Here is a 7,504-nt window from a genome sequence, read left to right as displayed (position 1 = left end):
ATATGGTATATTTTTGTCACTGTGGATACAAGAAGATGCTATTGTCGTACATTATTGTTACATTTCAATACATGTTACTTTTGACATTATACTTATGTTTTAAATTGCAATGGGAGGTTGGCTATTTGAAATTCTAATGATTATGGCTTTCTATGGGTAGTTTTGGCATACTCGTCGGTTATATATGTTTGTAAAAAAATTATGATCTGATGGTGCATGTCAATGTCATTTATGAGTTTTCTTTGTAGCTTGGTGGTTATCTTGTCGCTAGGCTTTTGAGAATGCATGTATGGTAGCAAGATTTTTATGGATTTTACCTGTCGATTGGTTTGGAAAAGGACTTTGTGTACTAGCAAGACGTTTACGAATCACAGTCCAGTCGGTGTTTGCATTGCATCTTCCACTACCTATACTCACATGGTTTTAAAGACTTGGTGTCTCAATAACTTTGGTTGCTTGGCATAGACCAATCGGATGTTGTGTTGGGCTTGACTGAGATGGAAGAAGCTCGTTGTGTTTTCTAGCTATTTCTTCATTTTGACATTGAGTTTGATATATGGAGGCAGGCTATGGTCCCTTGTCTACAACTTCTCCCATCAATAGGGCTGCCTCCATTGTTATCAAATATATAGACACTTAGTACAATCAAACCTTTGAGACAAACACCCATATTCTTTAACAAAATTTGTTCTCACAAAATGTCGTGCTTACTGTCACTTAAAGCAATTCTGTAGGAGAACAAGGAAGATACACAATACAATGCTCTTGATGAGATGGGTTGCATATGAGTTCCACAAGGGACATTCCCATGGTAACAAAATGACTAGCGTCAATATCGATAGAATAGGATCATAATCATCCTCCTCCTGCTCAACTAGCATCATTGCACCTACAACCTTACTAATGTGTGTCTTACTTGTTGCATTCTTTGTGAGCAATTGAGATTATTTTATTGTATGAGTTTGGCAACAAATAGTAATTGCTTCACTCAGATCTCTCTTATTGACAAGTGGGGGAACATAGGTGCGTCCTATTTTGGCTTCACAACATGTACCAATAGGTCCAGAGGACAAGTGGCTTGCCAAGACCGACAGAAAAGTGCTTAGACTTTTCAAAACATCATTCAAGTTCAACCATTCCATACAAAAATAACAATCAAAGGCCTAGTAAATTTCTTGAACAACACATACAAGGATAGATTTCCCCTGTAAAACCAAAAAAAAACTTTCCAAAGTCCAATATCCAAATAAGACATACAATATCCTAGTCAAACAGCAAAAGACCATCCATCAAACGCTATCGATCACTCAACATCGATCACGAGAGAGAGAGAGAGAGAGAGAGAGAGAGAGAGAGAGAGAGAGAGAGAGAGAGAGAGAGAGAGAGAGAGAGAGAGAGAAATTGATTGATAATCGTCCTTGGAGGTCAAATATGACCTATGGGACCAAATACACACACTACAAAGGTAGCTCCATCATATGACTAGTACAACTCAATTGGTTGGTGTAAGGACTCGGCGTGGGAGTACTAGCTTTTAAGGGGGTTCATACAAACGGGCACATGAGCTGCATATCCTAAAATGGGGAGGAGGGGGGACAAAATGACAAAACAAGGGAAAAAAACCTAAGTGGTTACTGTTGGTGGTAGAAATGGGGTCTTCTTAGGTGTTCAAAAATCGTGAATGAGAGCTCGCCCATCTCGCTAGACTGCCCATTTTCCTAGTTTACGAGCATCACGGATTTTCTTGAGCTCGCTTGCTTTGAGTTTGAGTTGGTTCGTAGATAACTCCTCAACAATCCAAAATTTGTTTCCTTGATGAGGCGGGATTGGCGTAAAAGCCTCAACCGCTCGTCTTTGTCCTTGAAGGTAAGTGTGCTTTGCCCAGGTGGCAAGCCTCTATTTGTGTCGTTGAGCCAAGAGACTATGTTGGGATCAATAATGATTGGTTGCAGGATGTCATTGAGCTTGATGATCGCTTCTTCAAGGGTGTCCTTGGTGGTACACCATGGTTACGGGAGCCCTCAGATCCTCACTATAAGACCGAGATATTCTCGTAGTAGCTAGCGTTCTTGGAGGGTGGCCTTTAACTTGGTGCCAATTTTCCCTGTGATGCCATCTGTGACTTCTTCGGAATTCCTTTTGGACCTTCGTGACAAACTCCACAATGGAGGCTTCAACCTCTCGTGCTTTTGTAAGGAGAGTCTGGCTCTCTTCTTCCTTTGCGACATCGAGCTTGTGTAAGCATTTCTTGATGGCTACATTTTCCCCAATGAGCTCTTGTATTTGGGTCTGAAGAGCCAAGATTTTGGCTTCTTCGCGGGCGAAGGAGTCCTTCCTGAGGGAAGCTACCATAGCAAGAAAACTTTTGCATGCACATGAAGCCGGTGTGCTAGGAATAGTCATCACAAAAGTGCATGAGAACTGGTGCTTGTAGGGAAAAGATCCAGTAGGTCAAATGACCTATCCCAAAAACAAAGGAGTCGAGTGGTTAGAGAGGTCAGATGAGGTGGCAGACACATTTTGCTAGCTGCTGAACCCGGTTAAGACCAGTCGGTTATATCTGAATTTGCAATGTTTCTCGAGACTGGACCAGGGCATAGTACGAGTCGCCAGATCTGCATGGTGCTAGGATGAGAACGCGAGTAGAGCAGGGCATAGTAGGAGTCGCCAGAGCTGCAGGGTGCTGGGATGAGAGCTTCAGTAGAGCAGGGCAAAGCTTAACCTTAACGCCCCCCCCCCCCCCCCCCCCCCCCCCCCCCCCCCCCCCCCTCAGGGCTGCCCCGCGCCTAGGGGGAGACTGTGGGAGAGGGAGAGAGGCTAGGGTTATCACTGAGCTGAGAGAGACTGCCCCGTGCCTAGGGGGAGACTGTGGGAGAGGGAGAGAGGCTAGGGTTAGCACTGAGCTGCGAGAGAGAGAGAGAGAGAGAGAGAGAGAGAGAGAGAGAGAGAGAGAGAGAGAGAGAGAGAGAGAGAGAGAGAGAGAGAGAGAGAGAGACTTTCAACACCAAGGTACACTTTCAAAAAACTCATGGCATTCCCTTAATCATCGGGCTGCCTTGAGTAAGTTTATCTCGCACAAACTTGTCTAAATACAATGATAATAAATGAGCTACTCTTGCCGCTCTAGCTCAACCATCCTGTCAATTGATTGCCTTTTCACTAACTATAGTTTCTTGTTGCATCTCACTAGCAAGGATGAACTCATATAATATCAGATACACCTAATTGAAAATCAGGTCAATTTTGCACATGATCAGGTCAATTAGTGTTGAAGACATGATCCAGATTTTCTACAAAGACATGGATGCTTTCCAAGTAGACAAGTTCATTGTCAATGATGTCCACACACATAGAGAAGAAAATACTTGCATATCTTAGGTAAATTACTTTGTGTGTTCAAAACTCTACAAAATTTGTGAACTTGGGATCTCTATTTACAACCAACCAATGAACCTCATACTCCACCTTGTACTTTTCAGAATCCCCAAAAGGACTCTAATATTTTTCAAGTTGTGTTTTTCCTTGGCAATTTTGCAGCAAAATGAATTGAATTGTGGTGGGAAAGAATGTTACCATATACATGTGGTAGTGATGTGTGTGAACACACTTAGGACCTCCAAGGTATTTTTTCCCTCACTAGGAGGTTTTTTCCCCCGTGCATTGTATATATGCCCGTCACTCTAGGTATAGTTTTTTTTTTTCATTGCACACTAAGTAATACACTCTCTGTTGTCATTGCCTTGAGCTTCCTTCGTCTTCTCCAAGTTGTGTGTGTTTTTCTACAACCCTAATTTCAATAATTGGCATCAGAGCATGTTACATCCTCCTGGGCTTAGTCGCCAGTAGCTCCAGCATATGCCTGCTCACTTTCTCCAATTTTTGTGATCTTTGGTGAGCGTTCATAGGTCAACAAAAATTTCGGGCGAGCTCAAAGAGCTCGGTCTACTCAAAATTTTAATTTGGGCTCATTTCGGCCTCTATTTCCACTGCAAGCAATACTGTGCAAGCTACTTTGTCATTTTGTGCAAAATTTATATTATCAGTGTCATTTTCTACGTAAGAAGTCCCTTACAGTCCTCCACAGTTTGTGCTATATAGCACGTGCTGTTCTCGCTTTGTTTCTCCTCTTTTTGGGCAGTTTTCACATCAGGTGCAGGCATTCACCATGGCCGACAACAGCACGGATGTGTTCAAGATGTTTGCTATTGAGCACAGATTGGATGGGGACAATTAACCTATGTGGGCTTATATGATGCAACATGTTCTTGTGTCAAAGGGTGTTTGGAATATAGGGCAAGGCATTTGATATATGTCTTGGTTCTGAGGATGTAGGCGATGCTGAGGATGTTGCAGGTCTTGCTGCATGGATTACTGTTGTTAGAGTTGTTTTGCCTATGACAGAACAAGCTCGTTGGGATGTAAAGGACGCAAGATCATGCATTGATTGTGATGTCTATAAAGTGCACTATTACTCCTCACATTTGTTCAACAAAATTTGCAAAAGAGTCTTGGGATATTTTAGCTGGTCTTTACGCAAGTCACAATGAGGCAAAAATTGCATTGCTGTGTAAAGGGTTAGAGTTGAAGATTATGCATGAGGAATATGATATGGACACTTTCCTTGCTAGTGTCAAGGATATCAATGAGCAACTTATTTCTGTAGGTGAAGTCATTTCAGACAGTTCCCTTATGCAGATTGTTTTTGATGCCTTGCCAGATTCTTACCAGACTTTTTCTAGTACTTGGAGACTTATGACTCAAGGAAATCCTGAAGTTGTCAAGTTTGATACATTATACACATTGTTGTTTGCAAGAGTTTCTTTCCAAAATAAATAGGAATAGACAGTGTGCAATTGAACGGGCCTTTATTGCTGCTCAAAGAGAAGGTGGTAACAATAATGCAGCCACTTCTCATGGTTCTTTTGCACGTGGAAAATCACCCATTCCTAATTCTTCTACTGGTAGAAATTCATATGGAAATTCTCGTGATAAGGCAAAAAATAATATGCATTGCCATTATTATAAAGCTAATGATCACTTGATCAAGCAGTGTCCTTAATTGAAGGCAAACGAGGCTAAGAAGAAAGAGACTGGTTCCACTACAAATGCAGCTATTGTTGAGTCTTCTATGAAAGGAGATTGTGATGCTGATGTTGATGTAGAATGGACTTTTAGTGCAGAGTGAACCTATAATCTTGATGTACATCATGCATGCATGACACTTGTTGCAGATTCACATGTGTGGTATTTTGACAGTGGTGCTACAAAGCACATTACCTCACATCATGATATCTTAATCTCTCTTTAGTCTGTCTCTCATGGGAATTCAGTTACTTGTGCCAACAATGCCTCTTATCCGCTTTAGGAAGTTAGGAAAATTGTGCTTACTGCTGCAAATGGTAGTTTTTTCGCACTTGCTGAAGCACTTTATGTACCTAGGATCAAGAAGAATTTGTTGTCTGTATCTGCACTTGCTAGACTTGGTCTTGCAGTCAAATTGTGGATGATAGATGTACGATACATGATCTCACCTTCAGTGTGATGAAAATGTTGCATCTGGTATTTTATGACGTGGGTTGTATAAGCTCACTTTGTATGACAAGTGTGGGTAGAATTTGCAAATACAGTTGTGGATTTTAAGGCTATTTCAGATGCAAAAATTTGGCGTGCACGTTTTGGATATTTGAATTGTTCTAATTTACTGCATTTGTTGAAATTTGATATGGTTGCTTTTTTGCCTCTTGAATCACCTACCAAACATGTTTGTGAATGTTGTATTTCAGGTAAGATGTAGCGTTTAAAGTTTCCAAGGGATGGTTCTGTCACTACAAGAGGCTATTCATATTAGCGACGCTCACACAGCGACGCTCAAAAAAAAAATTCCCGACGTCGCTATAAGCGTCGCTATGAGCGTCGCAAATTTACAAAGAAATTTGCGACGCTCATAGCGATGCTCATAGCGACGCCGACTGGGCTAAAAAAATAACAGAGAGCGCCAAAAAATTGGATGATAAGTCTGTCAAATGTGTTTTTGTTGGTTATAGTGCTGAAAGAAAAGGTTACAGGTTGTATCATCCACAAACAAAGTGTATTCTGATTTTCGGGGATGTAGTGTTTGTGAAAGATTTTGTTCAACCCTTGCTATCATGTACTAGAGACAGTAATGTCACCGAACATTTATGACACTTTGTTTCCTCTTTTCAGTGGTGGAGGTTTGAATGTAAATTCCATTGAGGCAAATGTACAGCCTATGGGGGTTTCTGAAAATGTTATAGGTTAGCTTATTACTGATGCAGATGTACATGTTGTACTTGATGAGGAAAGGGTTGAAAATGAGTAGGCTAGAGGTATGCTAGAATGGCTAATTTTTAAGATGAAAGATTTGGGATTGTTGCATCATTACTTGGGTATACAGTTTAAGCATTGTTATGGTGGTATTGCCTTGTGCCAGAAAAGTTACATAGAGACATTTCTATGTAAGTTTGGACTTGAGGATTGCAAACCTATTGCCACTCCCATGGAAATAGGTTTGAAATTGAGTCTTCATGATGTTGGCAATCCTGTAGATGTCACTCTTTACCAAACTGTTGTTGGATGCCTCATTGATGTATGCATCACGAGGCCAGATATTCATTTTGTAGTCTCACAGGTCAGTAGATTTATGCATAGCCCACAGTCTAAGCATTGGCAAGTTTTCAACAGGATTTTCCGCTACTTGAGTGGCACTTTACATCTTGGCTTGTTTTATCCCAAGGGAGGATCATTGCCGCCAAACTTACATGCTTTTTCGGACTCAAATTGAGCTGGTTGTTTTGACACGCAAGTGTCCACAAGTGGTTTTTATTTCATGCTTGGCAGTTCATGTATATCATGGTTGAGCAAGAAGCAACCTACTGTGGCCACTTCTAGTTGTGAGACTGAGTACAGGGCAATCTTCACAGCTATGGTTGAGTGTGTCTGGCTCTGACGCCTTATGGATGATTTGGCTATTGGACAGGACATTACCAACACCATCTACACTGACAGCCAAAGTGCATTGGCAGTTGCAAGAATCCCATTTTTCATGTTTGCACAAAGCACACTGAGGTGTATTACCACTATGTCAAGGAAAGGCTCTCAGTAGGACATATCACCTTGGATTATGTGCCAGCACAGGACAACCTTGCATATATTTTCATAAAGGCATCGTCTCATGAGAAGTTCAAAGCTTTTCGTAAAGCTTTGGGCTTACTCTCCTTTGTGGAATGATCATGTTCTCAGGGCATGGCACTTACCTTTATGTGCTAGCTCTCATTCACGTATCACTCGAGGGGAAAGTTGTTACCATATACATGTGGTAGTGATGTGTATGAACACACTTAGGACCACCGGCACATTTTTTCCTCACTAAGAGGTTTTTTCTGTCGTGCATTGTATATACGCCCATCACTCTAGGTCTACCTATATCTTTCTCATTCAGTACTAAGTAATACACTCTCTAATGTGTGCCTTGAGCTTCCTTCAT

General features: G+C 41.4%; 1 pseudogene; it reads right to left on the bottom strand.

The window, feature by feature from the left end:
- Positions 1 to 3,109: 3,109 nt before the first annotated feature.
- On the bottom strand, positions 3,110 to 3,576 carry LOC147432310 (AP-2 complex subunit sigma pseudogene; annotated as a pseudogene).
- Positions 3,577 to 7,504: the final 3,928 nt, after the last annotated feature.

This window comes from Adiantum capillus-veneris, chromosome 20 (genome assembly GCF_014529385.1).
Source record: "Adiantum capillus-veneris isolate H3 chromosome 20, ASM1452938v2, whole genome shotgun sequence".
NCBI classification, from domain to species: Eukaryota; Viridiplantae; Streptophyta; class Polypodiopsida; order Polypodiales; family Pteridaceae; genus Adiantum; species Adiantum capillus-veneris.
This window is presented reverse-complemented; position numbering and strand designations above follow the sequence as displayed.